This window comes from Pleurodeles waltl, chromosome 8 (genome assembly GCF_031143425.1).
Source record: "Pleurodeles waltl isolate 20211129_DDA chromosome 8, aPleWal1.hap1.20221129, whole genome shotgun sequence".
NCBI lineage: Eukaryota > Metazoa > Chordata > Amphibia > Caudata > Salamandridae > Pleurodeles > Pleurodeles waltl.
The window spans coordinates 1,068,823,753-1,068,842,514 of record NC_090447.1 but is presented as its reverse complement, the minus strand read 5'-3'; positions in this window follow the sequence as shown (position 1 = coordinate 1,068,842,514).

Sequence of the window (18,762 nt, the reverse complement as noted above, 5' to 3'; positions counted from 1 at the left end):
TTATTCACTCTGGGACTCGTTTTAGGCTGATTAATCTTTTGACCCTGATTGAAGTCTCCTAAGGAGGAAAAGTAAGTGTCAGGTAAGGAATGAGCTGAAGATGGTTAAAGTATCAGAAGAATAAATGGCAAAGTCTCCAAGAATAATGGCAAAGTATAGCTTAAGACAGAATAATGGCTAATAATGGCTCGGTGGAATGGCAAGGCATGGTGAAGAATGGCTGATTTCTCCTCGGGTCATGCGGTTATATTAAAATTGTCAAACAAGTCTCTAATTTCCAATTGGTCAATATTTGGTGCATCATTATCTCCAGCCAATAGTTTACTTGTCGCCTCATTGAGATTGTCACCTCATAACAGTTCTCACGTAGTTTATTGTTTCATGGGTTTGACGCCTCCAACGGGTGGAATGTCAGGTGAGGAATAAGTGACATTTGTTACTCAAGTCAGTAGTCCCATTGTCTCCCTTAGTCTAAATGACCTTGTACCTGTTGTGAATTACACTGTTGCGTTCCACAAGAATGTCTCCTTAAGCAAGTCGGGTTCTCATGAGAAGATTTACTATGGTTACACACACATCTCTAACTCCTGGAAAAGTATGACTACATGTCCTTCAGCAAGTCAGCACATTGCACATTAGAAAAACACAGTTAATATGAAACCGGACAGCTAGGCCCCGACTCATGCTAACTAAGGCCTAGTGATTAATTAGCAATTCTAATACATAATACCTAACATTAATACAGAAAAATCATACATTAATACATTAGTAATCCATCATTAGTCAATTTCATTAATCATCGAATACAATGGTGGCCACTCCCCGTGGGCACATTTCATACACATGTGTTAACGTTTACATTTTCTATGCGATTTCGCTAAGCATTATATTGTAAGCTTCTCATGTTAATTATTAGATTTTAATCATGCTCCATCAGTAACAAACCCCTCCTGTGAATATGAAAAAATGGTGGGCCTGATTTAGATTTTTGGGGACGGAGTATCTACAGTCGCCATTGAGAAGTACATTACTCCTGTCATTACGGGAGAACTCAATCTGCCAAATTTAGAGGTGTCTTCCGGCCCAACGTACATATCTTAAATTTCTAGGAACTGCCATTACAGTGGTTCCTATAAATGCATTGGAAGTTTGACAAACAACTCCTTTGAATTGATGGAACCATTCATGAAACTGTCAACATTTTTGTTTTATTTTCAAAAACAGAATCCCTAAGTGGGAACTTCTTTATGAAAAAACAAAAAGAAGTGCACACTCTTGTCAGGAGCTTTTTCTCCCATAGCATTGGCGTAATATTTCAGTGTTCACTGCCCCCTACCATCAAGTTTTACCTGGAGGTGACAGACAGTGAAAACTTGTCATTTGTCACTCTGAATAGGGTGGAAGAACAAATGGCAAAACCTCAGGTGGTCCTTACTGGTTTGGGCTGTAGGAGATATACATAAGCAGCTGAGACAGAGTAGTTTCCACTATTTCGATACTGAAGTTCAGCCTGACTCTAAGTGAGTTAGGCAGACTGCAGTTTGGCCGATAAGGTATTCTATTGCTGTGCAACAGAGTATTCTCTCCTCCAAACTGTACTTCAGACTCTAAGTCAGCAGCAGAATATGTGTTTATTTTTCTACCACTGACTCAACCTACGACAGTGCTGTCATAGCACACATCTCCTATTTATGCATTAAACATGTTAAACTGAATTCTAGACATAATTGTTTTTTGTGAATGTTTCTGCTAGAGAGCTATCGGCATGAATAACCAGAGTCAAATCCTGTAACTCACTGCTATGATGCAGCAACAGTTGGTACACCAAGGAATTCCAGGTTGCTCCCAAAAGGCTTTCACAGAGCCTGACAGAGCAGCACTGGAGAGCAGGGAGCATGGCTTACGGAAGAGAGTGTGAAAAGAGTGGTGGAGATGGATGGAATAAGGCCAGGTATTTATTTATTTTTTGGACACAGAACGGAGGCGATTTAATGTATTGATTCACCATTACTCCTCTGCATAGTAGTAGAAAGCAGCAGATTATTTTGGAGGCCCTAACTAGCCTTAACATTCATAGGTAGGTAAAAAGAGAATTGGGATAGTTTTCACTCAGAAGATCAGAGTGATATTATAGACTAATTGAGTTTTGCTTTCGGTGTCTATTTGATGTCACTCAGAACCTCTCAGTGAAAAACATACCATTAATTCAATGTTACCCATCTAAAATTCTATATATAACAGTTGTTTTAGTGCCATTTCTCATGGTACAGAGACATGTCAATGAAACCTTTAAACTAGAATTGTTGTTTTTAATGTTTTCAGAAATTACAATTTTAAAAAGGCAACATATTGCTACTTTTCTCTAGACACTACAATGGACATTTGATTGACTGGGGAAGTTATTGGGAAAATTATTCCCATCTAAATCTTATAATGGCATAGTCTGTCAAATGACGTCTGGTAATTGGCTAATAAGATTAGTAGCAATACCAGATGTGGTTACTTTTGGTTTCAGGAGACCAGCAACATGCTTCTTGATTAGTCTTTATCCTCAGACTGCCAGTTTGCCTATCCCTTTGATGTAGTTGTTCAGGAACGTAGAAGCATTAGCAGGAAGATAATTCAGGATGTCATGGGAAATGAAACAATCATCTTAGACAATATTAGCGGAGAACAGAATAGGCAGTCTTGGTTGTCTTATATCCTGACTGAAATGCAAAGTTGCCTTACCTTCCCTTCTTCTTTGTCTGGCAATTATATATTTAGGAGTACAGAGGAAGTTAAGAGGATCAGAAACGGTAGGATGAATTAGCTCCTGGCTTGTTCCTGTTGACCCCGATATTTGCCTTAGGTATGGTATTAGGGTAATCAGGTTGATGATAAATCCTATTTTGGGGATCTGTTAAATGTCTGGCACTGATTTGCAAGTCCCAAACATCACTATTTTCCAGAAGTAATATCCAGAATACACAGAATTCAATCAGGACAAGCCCTTATGTCAGCATGATTATGCATGCACTATCTCAAACCCTACTGACACCATGTTTCATTTGAAGATCCTTTACTTGTGGAGTGCTGCCCTGCAAGGGTTCTTGTAAAACATATTATGATTTATGGAACTCGCATCAGCCTTAAACATTGTCATCTACTGAAGAGTTTTGAGTTCTGTAAATGTTGCAGGAAATTAATCAACCCAAAAGAGCTGTCCAGCATTTATAACAAACTTCAATCAATGTTTGGCCACCAGAAATATCTTGCTCCATCAAACACTTCACCACACCCTGCTAATCAGCCTAACCTATGCTTCAAAACGTCTTTCAGATACAGAGTCAATTAGCACTTGAGAGCAGTGCTCTAAGAAAACTGTCAAGCTAATTCATGTGCCATTATGGTTTATTTGCTGTCTCCCCAAAATAGGTTAAGTGAAGTAAGCTACATTAATAAAATATTGTTAGACCTGACAGTCTTAAGGTGGTCATCCCCCAACTTTTGGCCTGCGTCCCTCCACTTTTCTGACACAGTTTTTGCTGGTTTTATGACCCTGCACACTTTACCACTGCTAACCAGTGCTACAGTGCGTATGCTTTTTCCCTTAAACATGGTAACATTGGTTCATCGACAATTGGCATATTTGATTTACTTATAAGTCCCCAGTAAAGTGCACTACATGTGTCCAGGGCCTGTAAATTAAATGCTACTAAGTAGCCCCTTAACCATGTCTGAAGCTTGCCATTGCAAGGCCTGTGTGTGCAGTTTCAGAGGATTGACTTTATGGTGAAGCATTGCCCAGGGACTGACAACCCCAATGCTGATGGTCTCTCCAGATACTTCCGCCTTAACGATGAGAGCTCCGAAGGGGTTGGGTAGCTCTTCCACTTTCCGCTGCGAGGCACATGTTAGGCCTCACAGCCTTTGGGTGGTCTTTGCCTGCCTCTCTCCCTCCACTTTTCTGACACTGTTTCTACTAGTTTTAGGACTCTGCGCATTTTACTACTGCTCAAAAGTGATAATGTGCAAATGCTCTCTCCCTTAAAACATGGAAACAGTGGCTCATACCCAGTTGGCATATTTGATCTATTCGTAAGTCCCTTGTAAAGTGCACAACATGTGCCCAGTGCCTGTAGATTGAATGTTACTAGTGGGCCTGCAGCATTGGTTGTGCCGCTCACATAAGTAGCCCCTTAACCCTGTCTCAGGCCTGTCATTGCAAGGCCTGTGTGTGCAGTTTCACTGCCACTTTGACTTGGCATTTAAAAGTACTTGCCAAGCCTTAAACTCCTCTTTTCCTACATATGTCACCCCTAAGGTAGGCCCTAGGTAACCCAAAGGGCAGGTTGCTGTTTAGGTAAAAGGCATGACATGTACATATGTGCTTTATATGTCTGGGTAGTGAAAAACTCACAAATCTATTTCCCACTACTGAGAGGCCTGCTCCTTTCCTAGACTAGCATCAGGACTACCACTTTTTTGAGTGGTAGATTCCAATCTGAAAGGGGTAACCAGGTCATATTTAATACGGCCAGAATGGTAATAGCAAATCCTGCTTATTGGTGAGGTTGGATTTATATTACTATCATAGAAATGCTGCTTTTAAAAAGTGAGCATTTCTCTGCACTTATAAAGCATCTGTGCCTTTCAGCCTGTCTCCAATCAATGTCTGGTCTGTGCTGGTTGACAGCTCTGTTGTGCATTTGACCCAGACAATCACAAACATAGGACACTCAGTCACATCTGCATAATGAATGGTTCTTCCTGGGGTGGAACGGTGGAGGGCCTAACACTTACATTTCAAAGGCCAGTGGCCTGCCCTACCTCCATAGACTGATAACTCCCCACTGGGAACCTGGCAGACAGGAAGTAGGTGTCTTCCCTACTTCAAAGGCAGTTTTGGGTATAAAAACTGGGTCTCTGATCCTACCAACTCAGACATTTCTGGACCTGCACCTGATTTCTGTCAGAAGACCTATCTAACTGCCCAAAGGACTCCCTGGACTGCTTTGCTGAGCAGAACTGCTGCTCCGCTGTTGCCCTGCTGCCTGATGGCCTCTGACTGTGCTGGAAGGACTCTGCCTTCCCCCAAAAGTGCTCTCCAAGGGCTTGGTTTGAGCTTTCCTCCTGATCTGTGGTGTCAGGGGCTACAAAGACCGCCACTGCTAGATTTTTGCTAATACACCGACTTCAGCGACTTCGGAACAACTTCAGCGATGCCACAGCCTGCTCCCACTCCATGGACTTTGCTTCATGCAATGACCGCGGCCTGCAACGCAAGTCTGATGTTGCTGCAACCTGCTGACTTACAGGGTCATCATGACCTTACGAAGCCGACACATTACGTCATGACAGACCGGAACCAGCGACCCCACCAGGTCACAAGGAATTGGTTCCTCACAGACACCGCTGCAGCAACTCCCCCTGCATCCGGACGGAACTGACTCCTCACCTCCACCTGCTTTGCAGCACAGGACCGAATCCTCTCTCCTCGGAAGCTGTAAGGGACTGACGCCACACCGACTCCAGCGACACCTCTTTCCGACTCCGTACAACATCCTTGTTCTTCGTTCTCAAAAGGTACGGTACATGGAGTTCTGTGTGACTCCCTTGACCGACATTGGTGGTTTCAGATTATTGGGAATGACTCGGTCAATGACGCTGTGATAGCCCCAGTCGGAGCCATTGTGTTTTCTAGGCTCTTCAGTAGATTCAATCTTTAAAAATTCATAACTCTGCTTGTGTTCATTGGATTTTCATTGTTTCAACAGTATTTTATTCAGATAAATAGTATCTATTTGTCTAAACCTATGTGGTGTATTTTGTAGGTGTTTTTACTGTGTTAATGTATGCTTTATTGCACAAATACTTTACAAATTGCCTTCTAAGTTAAGCCTGACTGCACCGTCCTAAGCTACAAGAGGGTGGGCACAGGATCATTTGGATTGTTTTGTGACTTACCATGCCTAGGATTGTGGTCCCTACTTGGACAAGGGTGCATGCCTCTTCCAACTAGAGAACCCATTTCTAACAAATATTAATAAAATGAAACATTTATCATGCTCACATATGAACTCGCTTATTCTGTAAATGGAAATCTATGTTCTTCATGTATTTGGACTTCACAACGTCTCACGGACCATACATTAAGCTCTAAAAATTCAAAAGAATGCCTTAAAAGGAAATCCTTGAATGTGCCATGGTATGCCATGATTTCCTGATTTTTTGCTGCTCATGTCTTTCGGACAAGTGTTAGTAACAAGTCTGTCACCATTCAACACAAGTCACTAAATTAAATTGTCATATTCATTTATATTACCTGTCTCTCTCACTCTGCATAGCTAGACAAAATATTGAAAACTAATAATACTACACTTGAAGGGGTAAATCTTCTCACATAGCTGTACTTATTGCCTTTGGCTAACCTGTTTTTGTGTATTCACCTCAGTCAATATGTCACAGTGCAACCTTCAACTCATTCAAAGTGGTTGTGCTTTATCATTCTATGATAGGAGGGCACTGCTTGGTTGCTGACATTTGGTTATGAGGCAGACTCAGTCCTATTTACCTGTACCCTTAAAATGAAACAGCCTACTGACCCTCTCCTGTAAAATCTATACATATTCCCCATACCAGAGATCTTCAACTTGCCTCCATGGTGTGTGTGTTCAAGTGTTATATATCTAGGAGACTGTTTATAGAGAAAATTGTGTTGTGTTATGGCAGTTCAAAGTGGCAGTTCCCTTTTCAAGCCAGTGTCATAGTAAGGGTGTCATGAGTGCCAACGCAAGCAAGGAAATGAGAGTGTCTATCCCTCATTAGGTAGAAAAAACACAGGGCATAATTGGTTGTAGTGAGCCTCTCAAAGCACTGTGCTCTAGACCACTGCATCTGCTGTACAACAGATGGCAGTGTCTCTACTTCAAGATATTTTGTCCTCCTCATGAACATGTCCCAGAGATCCACAGATTTCTGGCTGGATGTGAGCATGAATTATAGTTTTATTGTAGTTACATTTATTTAGCACTTACTTTCTCTGATTAACCTTTGAAGTGCAGCTTCCAATTAGGAGACTCTTGTCTAGTCACTTTATCAGAGCATAACTTAGAAACATGAAATCCTGGTTATAGTTAAGCCAATAGCCCAGCTGAAGCCATGCTCACCACATCCTTCCAGAAACAACTTAGATGTAAGCTGATAAAGGAGCACCTTCTCTGGATGAAATGAGAATTTATTATATGAACATTGTTAGAAATTGGGCTTCTGTTTGTCAGAGTATGCACCCTGTACAAGCAGGAACCTTGATCTTAGTCAGGATAAGTCAGATGCAAACTAAAAGAAAACCTGTGCCCACCTTCTGATAGCTTGGCATAGGGCAGTCAGGCTTATGTAAAGAGTCAATGTATAAAGTATTTGTGCAACACACATGAAGTACCACAATTAAAACACCACAAAAAATACTCCACACCAGGTTAGAAAAATTAATTATGATTTTAAAAATGATTTAAGATCAAAATGGCAAGGATCCAGTAAGAAGTCAAGTTATGATTTTTTAAGAATAAAAAGAGTTGTAGTGCTTTTAAAGTTACTTCAGGTCCCCCTGGACTGGGGCAAAGTGAACATCTCAAGCCGACCACGATGGAGCGCAGGCCGGGTACAGGAACGACGCAGACCTGGGGAGAAGAGAACATTGATTCTGGTCTCAAACACTAAATGGATACGGGGGTTGCTGCATTTGTAGATGTGTCGATGTCACTCCTGCAGTTGTGGAATGCACTGATTTTTCACATGACTTGATGGTGATGTGTTGGTTACCGAAGACAAGTGTCAAAGATGCAATGCAATATATCCAACGGCGATATGGCAGGTTTCTCCATGCTGTTGAAATGATCCTTCAATCTTCTTTCAGTGATTTTGGCAATGCAGTGGTTTTAGTGCTGCATTGATGCTAATGTGCTGAGTGGCGCTTCCAGCAGGCAAAAGACTCGCCGGTCAATGCGGTGGTTCCAGAGATGCTGCTTGGGCTCCAGGTGTGATGTGCCAATTTGACTCCCGCCACAGGGTTGATGCGTCGGTTGACACTTCCAGCAGGCAGGAGATGCATCAATTTCAATAACAACGCATCTTCTGTGCAGTGCCAGGAAATCGGATGCATTGCCTTATTGTTCGATGTATCTCCTCCTCTGCGACCCCATGCATCATTATTTTTGACACATCCCTGGTACTGTGTGTTACAAGAATACCGCCCTGGTTCATAAGGATTGAGACTCATTTGAACATTTAAAAAGGGAAATCTTGACTTGTGCATCTTGGATTTTTGTTGTTTTGGTCTTATATTTCTTCAGATAAACATTAGCTATTTTCCTCAACTGGTGTCAACAAGGTGTGTACAGGATAATTTAGATTGTTTTGTGACTTACCTTGATTAGGATTGTGGTCCCTACTTGGACCAGGGTGTACACCTCTGCCAACCAGAGCCCCAATTTCTAACAAAGTCCAGTATTCCTTCTCAGACATAAAGACAGTGCTCAAGCAGGAGAGCAGTCCTCTTGTGGCAGGGCACTCCTTTGTCTGTAATGCCTACAGGCTCAAGGGTGGTCTAATGAGTTGCTGTGGAGGGCCACTATTTTTACCCATTGCCAGCCTTTTTTGCGTGAGGACACTCTGTCCTACACCACATCTGGTTCTGGAAAGGTCTTCCCTTCCCCTGTCTAGCCTCCATGAAATCTGAAGTGAAAAAGGGCTATCATCAAGTCCCTTGTGCTAGAGGCAAGCCCTTAAAAGTGCAAGTAGGGCAGTGCACAGCTCTGCCCCAGCCAACCTGACAGAATTACCCATTCTGTCCACATTTAGTCTCCTTTGCGTCTTTGTCTGGGAGAAATACACAAACTCCCAACATCAAAGCCATTCACAGTCACCTGACCCAGGGCACTTGCAGAAGGCACAAAAGGTTAGGACAGAAAAATGCAAACTGTCTAAGAGTGTCAATTTCAGAATGGTGACTTATAACTACATCTTTACCATTAATTTGAGTGACATCATTATACATCTATCTGTTTCCAATCCTAAGTTAGCACTTATTAAATGCATTAAGTTCACCTAATGTTAGTCAATGTGAGATTTTCACTGCCAGGAAATGTGAAACGTAAGTTCTACATTTTAATTACAATGCATCCTGACATGTGAAGCATTAGGCTATGCCTTATGGGTAGCTTATATGTATTAAAAAAAGGATGGTTTAGGCCTTGTAACATTTTTTTGCCAGGTTGAAATAACAGTTCAGGCCTGAGACATGTTTTAAAAGGTTTAAAAGGCTGCATTAGTGGGTGTCACAATGAGTGCTGCAGTAACTATTGGTATTTAATGTACCGGCCCTAGGCACATATAGTGCCAGTTGTGGGGAAGCCAATGTTACCATGTTTAGAGTACAGAGCACATGCACTTTAGCACTGGCCAGCAGTGGGAAAGTACCCAGAATGTGAAAAAGCAGCAAAAATGAGTCAGAAAAACTGGTGGAAGAAGGCAAACAGTTTGGGGGTGACCCTTCAGAAAGGGGCATTTCAAACAGGTCCCAATAAGCTTTTACATGTAGTATCATTTACTAGGGACTTATACGTGAATTAAATGTACCAGTTAGGTCTAGGCCAATTTTACCATGCTTGAGGGAGAGCACACATACACACTTTAGCACTTGTTAGCAGTGGTAAAGTGCACAGAGTCCTAATGCCAACAAAAGTGGGTTCAGCAACAGAAGGCAAAAATCTAGGGGAGACACTGCAAAAAGGGCCAGATACAACAGAGGCATTTTCTTACAGTTACACTTTTGAATCATATTTGTACCTAAGACATGATACGAGTGATAAAGTACCTATATATACCAGAGATATAAACCAGGAACCATTATCTGTCTCATGACCTAGAGAAAATGCTTCAAACCACTTTCTCTTTTACTCTTCTGTGTGAGTGTACAGGTAAGAAGTTTAAATGTTTTGTAGTCCTATAAGCCTCTATTTATTAAAATACACTACGCTGTTGGTGCAGGAACCAGGCCCACAAAACTCATTTGTATAGGTGCAACTGGTGTGCTATTCAGATTCATTTTTAAAGGGGGTCCAAACAAGGCCTTTTATTGCGATAATAAAATATGAAGCACCATTGCAGATGAATGTTTTTTATGGATGTGCTTTTTGACCTTAAAAACTGAACTATGACTGTAGATCTTGAAAGACTGAATTACCAATAGTTTAATGAACAACATGATTTAAAACAGTGGAGGCCTTCCTGCTCTGCCACTGCAAAATCTGCACATACCAGAATTCAAGGGGTATTTTCCTTAGGTATATAATTAAAGGATTAACCTGCCGAAATGAACCTGTACAAAAGTGCAGAAGTCTGGTGATTGCCTCGAAACCTCTTAATCTGATATAAAGGATAAAAAGGTGCACTTGTAACCAAGGTCTTGGTGTTTTTAGTAACCAGGCCCTTACCCCCAGATGTTTCTCCAGTCAAATATTTAGAAAGGCAGGCATTTTGTTCCACTGACAGAAAGAATGCTGCTGTACCCCAAAACCTCACCATTCCAGTTGGTATTCCTCTCCAGAACACCCTGTCCAGTTCCCATTAAAAACTACTGTAAAGACCCCACCTCAACCCCAAACATAGGTACACAAACACGCATCAGCTCCAGAAAGATGAATAGTCCCATGAGGAGGACACTACTATAATGTGGAGGCAAAATGAAAGTTTCAAGCCTAAAAAAGACTATGATAGGGCACTAATTTATGTACTCAAATTAGACATTCAATGGAATTCATATATTTATTAATGGTATTACCCACCCAAAGAAGAGATATGTTTCATTTTGTTATAATGTTTGTTTAATGTGATTGTGTCTTCTAACATGCTACTTGAACTAACAATAACCTTTCATGTGCACTGTTAGAGATGTAGTTAATTCCCTTTCCCATGAGTGTTAAAGGGAGTGAGAGTATTGTTGTGAGGGCCTAGTGTGTGCGGCATTCAGAGTGTGTGACTACATTAGGCTTTATTATTTGGATGACTAAATGTGACATACTTTTGGATTTCAGGATTTACGTATAGTACATGCCATTCATTATGCATTTCTACACCCGTGTTAAATATATTAGTGCAATGTCTGACATGTGAGTGTGTGTCCTGCACCACTGGTAGTTAACATAATGGTTTACAAACGTTGCACTTACCTTCTATTTTGTTGTGCATTGTGTTATTGTTCATCTACCACTGTTGGATACATTTCCAGGGCTTGGTGTAGCTGGTAGATGGTGATAAAGTAGGTTTTGTGGTTGATGTGGGCAGCTTTTGGCTGTTTATGTTTATGGACTGCAATGTTTCCATCAACAGAAATTTGAATTTGAAGACACTAACGGGCTAATTTTGAGTTTGTTGGAGGGGGTTACTTTGTCACAAATGTGACGGATATCCCTTCCGCTGTATTACAAATCCATTATAGCTGATGAAACTTGTAATTCTGCGGATGGCATATCTGTCATGTTTGTAATGAAGTAACCCCTCTTCCAAACTCTAAATCAGGCCTTGAACCTTTCTTTTGAGATTTAGTACACCCTTTCCTTTCTATCCCCCTCTTATTGTCCTTGACCTTAATGCCATTCGCAAAACTCACATTGGTATACTCTTTGTTGCCCAACAAATCTTGCAAAAGCCTTATTCCTATACTGCTATCTGACATGTTATCAACCTATGACCAAGCTGTAATATATCTGGATGCAAATGGTCCCCTACTACCTCTATCAATAAATCTTCCATCATTCAAAAAGCATTCACCTATCTCTATTACAGCTACCCTATCAAGATCCCAATGATTTGGTTCCCTTCCCAAGTTTTCCTACTTTGAAACAACCACTGCTGTCTGTCCTCACATTCAAAATCACCAATGCCCCTGTACACCGTGTCTCTTTCAGTCCACAAATCTTCAAATACTAAACTCTCAGCTAAGATTCTCGCTTGAATGGTACCTCTTTTGACCATTACCCATTCACTGGCTTAACCATGCAATGCTTTAAAACTTTGGTTGCTCTGCCTTTATTCAAAAATCTTGCCTATGATGCAAAGTACCACCCTGCATCTCAGCTACTTTCCTTCTCCATAACCATGAAATGTCTTTATGTTTCTGTATTAATGTTCTCAATCTCCCTAAGCATAACTGGCTTCATAGAATTTAACTAATTGAAATCAACTTCATTCAAGTGTCAGATGTCATTTTTTAGGCCCACCACATTAGACAATATTCTCTCTATCCTTCTGCTACTAATTATTTGAGTGCCAGCTTATACTGCTGACCACCTTATCCTACTCCTCCTACAATCTGTATTCAGCCTCATTGGCACAACCCTTAGCTGGCTGTCATATTAACTCTTCAGTAACCTTTCTGAGGGCCTAATTTAGAGTTTGGCAGCAGAGTTAATCAATCACAACACCGTCACAAAAGTGAAGGATATCCCATCCACCAAAATATAAGTTCCGTAGGATATAACAGGATTTATATTTCAGAGGGCGGGGAAGGCATCACTGTTGTGATGGAGTAACCCCTCCCCAAACTCTAAATCAGGCTCTTGTTGCCTTACTGCATTTCAAATTGCCCACCTCAATCTCTACCATTTGGTGTCACTCAAGGCTCAGTTTAGAGCCTACTAGTTTTCTCCCTACTTACTTCATGTCTAACAATATTGAATGAGCATTACGGTTGTATTCCTATCTCTATGAAGCTGACACACAAATCTTCTATATATACTCCTCCTCCAATTTTGTACTTCAGACTGTCTAAAGCTATTTGACACTGAATGGTTCTTGGTTCTCCTAGGAAGATCTCATTGAAACATCTTCCAGTTTTCTCACTCAGACCATATCCCTATATATTGCTTCTAGAAAACACCATTGTGCTAACCACAGGCTATCCACCACCCCAAATCGGTATCTTGATTCAAGGCATTCATTCTTCTGGGTACTCTAAGAACCTATGAGAAATTACACCCCACCCCATTGTTTAACAACCTCTTGGTGACCTAGTTCCTGCAATCACAGCTTCACAACAGCTGATCAGGAAAAGCACTCTGCTGCAAATTTCCTGGCTACATCACCTTCCTTTATGCTGTGACCAATGTATATTATGTACATTTATTTAAATCTCTTCTTGCATTTTACTCACAATCCCCCAAAGCTTTCTCATACTTAGTAAATGTTCACAACAATCATACACTGTTCATTTTTCCACTTGCTAACACATGCCGCAATTCTGATAGAAATGATTAATCATGAGGCACATATTCCAAAGTTCTAAAAGCTATTTGTGATATAGGATAAACATAGTGTGGATGCCCTGCACTTGTAACTTCATGAGTCATAAGTGTCTTCAAGAATCGGGCCACATTATCAAATGATCTCTATTTCAATCCTCCTATTATTATCAATGATGCCATCATTTATCAGAAACGTTTGCCTTATAGTCTAACCATCTCTTGTGTGATATTATTATTTGGCTTCCCAGGTGGAATGATAAGCAAAACAATAGTTATATTTTATTTTTAAACTATCAAGGTCACCAGACATTCAGATGAAGTTCAACACTGAGTACGGTGAGTACTGCAATCAGTTAAACACCGGTCTTAAAAAATTTGAGCACCTACAAATTGGTCCAGATTAGAGATGAGATGGTAGTATTGAATTTCATCACTATTGTGGTACGAGAACATTGATGAGCAAAATATTGAAAGGTTAAGTGCCTGTAGGGAAGTATATATTTACTATTTCTAACTCTACATCTAAGTAACTTGAAGGTATACATCTACTATATAGGTACATATTATGTAGAGTTAGATATTGAAAATCTAAAGTTACTAACCTCTCAATATTTTATTTGTTTCAATATTCTGTCTTCAATATTGTGTCCCAGTGATACTGCGGTTTTGACAGCCAGGGGGGACACACTCTTGACACTTCATGCTGCTGTGATCTAGTAAACTAAAAAATATGCATATGTGTACTATAAAAAGTTCATAACATGAAGATGCATGTAAACATTTATTTGCCAGTATGTTAGCGTTTTTTGCATTATCATACACAGTTTGGTCCATTTTCCCAACCCATACATGGAAAACATTTAATTGTGTTTCTGTAAATCATCACCTTTTTTAGCAGTAAGGATATATTTATTTTAAAAGATGCATTTTCGCATGTAAGTTGAGTTTGAAATAAACAGCAAAATATTGAATCATCTGACTAGCTCCATGATAAATTCCCTTTATCTCCCAAGAGTTCATAAATGCGGATATAATGAAGCTAATGAAATGGAGATAAACTGCAAGCCTCTATAAACAGCTTCAGTGGGACTAATTTAACATCCCTAAAAGAGAGTTCAGCTTATAAGGCAGGCATATCCAATATTAAGAAATCAACTGATTTGCTGCAATGTAATGAACTAACACACTGAGGTTTTAATAACTTTTAATAACTCACTGTGGGAGAACCAAATAATTATATTCTTTAAATCTCTGAAGTCTACGGGGAACAAAGACATGAGGCTAGATTGTCCCTATAAATGGATGGCATTTATAAACATGCATATTTTCTTGTGAGGACTGGTCTCCCATATTGTCATGTTATGTATATATTTGGTACTAAAAATACATGTTTATGTTTAAGCTGTCTTATGTATATGCAGGAATTGCGTGAGAAAGAGATAATAACAAATACATTTCTTATTCGGTAAACAAAGAGCCTGATTATGAGTGTGGCAGTCTGGTACCACGACACTCATTATGACCGTGGTAGTTGGACCTCCAGGGTACAGCCATCTCTGCCAGGAACATGGTTCCTGATGGGTTGACGGCAGCCTGAGTTGCTGCTTGGCTGATTACAACTCAGCTTTCTGTCAGCCTTTCCATGGCAGAGACCCTACCTTGGAAAGGCTGGCAGAAAGCCAGTGCTGGGGGCCACAGGGGGCCACTGCACTGCCCATGCCAATGGCATAGACAGTGCAGGGGCCCCCCTGTCCAGCACCATCAAAAGCGCACTGTCTGCTTTTCTCCCTTAAAGGAGCCGAGACCAATATCATATCACTGTTACCACCGTTCAGCCCAGCTGGAATGTGTAATACAATGTTCTGGCCAGTCAGCTCAGAAGGAACTTCTGTATGACAATAGCATCCTTCCCCCAAGTTTGGCAGTCAGCTTGCCCGACCGCCAAACTTAGGCCCAAATTCTTTATTATTTCACCTGCTGACTGTTGATAAATTCAGTCAAACAAGAAGTAATCCCCTTTCAGTAATGCAACGCTGTCATGAACCTCAATTCACCAACACGCTAAAGGTCACACTTTTTTCAGAAGCCCATGACAACATTTCAGGAAGTGACTTCACCTGAACTTTGACTGTCATCACTGTTGGAAAATGGGTTATTGGTAGGGCAGGTAGGTACCTACACCTAGCAACAAGCCACTAACCTCCACCTAGGTACAGTTAGGTCTCAGTAAATTAATCCCAGCTCAACCCTTGGTAGCTTGGCATCGAGTGTCAAGGCTTAACTTAGGAGACAAAGTGTAAAGCATTCAAATATCACTAAACAGTAATTAAATAAAACACAGGAAACAGTTTAAAAATCCAAAACCAATTTATAAAAATAGCTTATATTTTTAACTTTAAAATGACACAAAAACGATTAAAATCGGTTCAGGGGAACCGGAGATATGAATTTTTAAAGAATTATTACTTTTCTAGCGCTTAGAAACAAAAAGCGCCAATCGGGTCATCTGGTTGCACCTCGACCGGGGCAAAGTCAAACTTTCAGGCCGACCGCGATGGAGCCCTGCTCGGCTACAGGTCGCGGGAGGCCTTGGTTAAAAAGTTACCTTCTGACTTAGTCTTTATTTTGAAGTTTTTCTTCACCGGGACGAACCTGCCAGTTGAATCCGACCTCCTGGAGCCCTTGTCCGGATACGCGATGTGGGTTTCCTCGGTGGAGACTTTTACCTTCGGACTTAGTCGTTTTTTCGAGATGAAAATCCTTCGACCGGGGTAAACCTGGATCTTGATCCGACGTCCATGGAGCCCTTCTCGGATACGATGGCTGGGAGGTCCCGGTCAACTTTTTACATTCGGACTTAGTCTCTTTTTTGGATGTTTTTCTTTACCGGGACGAACCACGAAGTCAGGCCGGGTCGCGGTTGAGGCAAGCCAGCTAGAATTTCCGCGGCTGGTCGGTCCCTCTCTGGAGCTTTTTTCCAAAAATTCTCAAATCTTTTCCAAACTTCTGGGGCTTCACCCAGATGTTCTTTTAAGGTTCTTTTGGGGTCCACAGCTCACCCCAAGGGTCCAGAAGTTCTGTGATGGTCCTTGGGGGGTGCGGACTTCAACTCCCAGAATGCACCTGGCGCAAACTCCTTTTTGGCCACTGGACAGTGGTCAGCTGGTCGCTTTCTTCAGGAGTTGGTGCAGGGGACTCTGGTTTAGCAATTTTTCACCTGTAGCAAACAGGGAGTCCCTCCTTGAACCAGTTAAAGCCAGGCAAAGTCCTTCTTGTGGTGAAGCCCAAGTGTGCAGCTGGTGCAGTCCTTCTGAGTGCAGGGTCCAGGTGCAGGCCAGGGGTCCAGCAGGGCAGTCCTTCTTCTTCTTTAGTTCCTGTCTTGTTGAATTCTGGAGGGGATCTGAGGCGTGGGTGCAGGTCTGCCAGTTTTATCCTTGCTCCTGGGTGAAAAGCAGGGGGGCCCTGGTTCTCCAATCAGGTACAGGGTCGTCCCCCTGTGATGACCACTTCCTGGGAAGTGTGGCAAAAATCCATCCCAAAAGGCAACAGTCTCCAAAAATCCAACATGGCTGAATCTGATTTTTGGAGGTTACATCTGGCTGAGCCCACCCACTGGTGTGGCTAAAAATCATAAACACACCCCTCTCCTGCCCTCTCCTAATCTAATCAAGGGGGCACCTAGTTGTCTGGGGTTGCAGGATGTGGGGGTGTTGCTGGGTGCTGCAAATGTCCTTCTCTGCCTTTGAAGACCAGTTTGGCAGCCCTCCCTCTTCCTGCCTCACCATCTGCTGAGGGGAGATTCTCTCCCCCAAGCACATTCCTTTGTGTGAAGCCTGGCCACTTCACACCTCATCAAGGCAGCCTGGCAGAAGCTGCTGCAGGCTGGCCAATCAGAGCACAGCAGCAAAAACAATGCAGAGCTGAAATTGGCAACTTTTTAGGTAAAGTCTAAACTTTTTACCTGAACAAGTTATATTAAATCCAACAACTGGAAGTTGTGGGATTTATTACAACAATTAATTTGATACCAAATTCTTGGTATGTAACATTTAAGGAGACTTTAAAATTTAAAATAAAGTCTGCCCATTCTAGCCTATGAAGGCCATTTACTTCAATGAGGGAAAAACGAATTTGGCTGTTTTTACCTCACCAGGGCTTATAAATCTATTTTTATAAAGTCCCTGCTTATAGTTACATGGCACCCAGCCCTAGGGGCACATAGGGCACACCTTAGGGGTGACTTATATGTAAAAATAATGTAGTTTAAGACTTTGGAAGTACCTTTAATTCCAAAGTCGAATTTGCATATAACTTTAATTTAAAAGCACCCAGCAAGGCAGGCTTGCTTTTAAAATGACACTGGGCACCTCAGCAATGCACCTAGGTGTGCACCACCTATGCTGTGGTCCCTAAACCTACATGCCCTACCATATACTAGGGACTTATAGGTAGGTTAACTTAGCCACTTATAATTAGCCTAATTTGCATATCCATTTTACACAGAGCACAGGCCCTGGGACTGGTTAGCAGTACCCAGGGCACCTTTAAAGTCAGGAAAACACCAGCAAAAAGTGGAAAATGGGGGCAAAAAGTTATGGGGCCTCTGCAATCAGCCCTGTTTTCTCACACAACCCCCCCCAGCCCACACGCCCAGGAGACTCAGCCCAACCCTGGGAGAGTCTTCCCGGCTTGTTAGGCGAGGAAGACAGTGAAGAAAACTGGCTGTCCCTTTGCAGGGCCTACTCTGCCTTACATCCTCCTGTCAGGGTCACTCCCTCTGGGTAGTGAAGCCATCCCAACAGTAAAAGGACCCAACTCAAACTGAAACTTCCCTCTAGGGGGATCTTCCTCCTCTCTCTCTGCCAACTTGGGTAGTGAGGTGCCCACCTCCCCTACTCCTAACTTTGCTAGGGCAACACCTAGCTTACCCAAAGAGGTCACCCAACACTTGAGCAACCCCACCATGACCAACAGGGTCAGGGGGCCTACTTTGCTATTGGCCCTGGGGTCTGCCTCCCAGGCCAAGTACAGTGCTGCCAGGAAGGCTAGCACCCAGCAGAGGCTACTGACCGCTGTCAGTACCCAGAACCACACCCTAAGCTCTCCACTGACAGGTGGCTGAGCTGCTTTAGGGGCATCTTTGGGGTCCTGGCACCCCTCTTGCTGTCTAGAGTGGGGGGCTACCACCTCCTGTGGCAGACACCCTCCTTCCACTCTCCCTTCTGTCAGTGCAGGGGCAACACCTTGCATCTGGACAGCTGCCTGACTACTCAGGACTTCCTGGGGGTCAGGTGAGGCCTCACCAGTGCCAACTCTGGGCTCCCCCCTTACTGGGGCAGAAGGCCTTTGGCTTCCTGGAACTCTCTTTAAGAGTGGCCTACCCTTCCTTTTCTTCTTTCCTTTTCTTGGGGACCCCTGTCTCCTAACTATAGGGACTGACTCCCCAGGATTTTGGGTTGGGGGGGCGCCCTGGGCGACC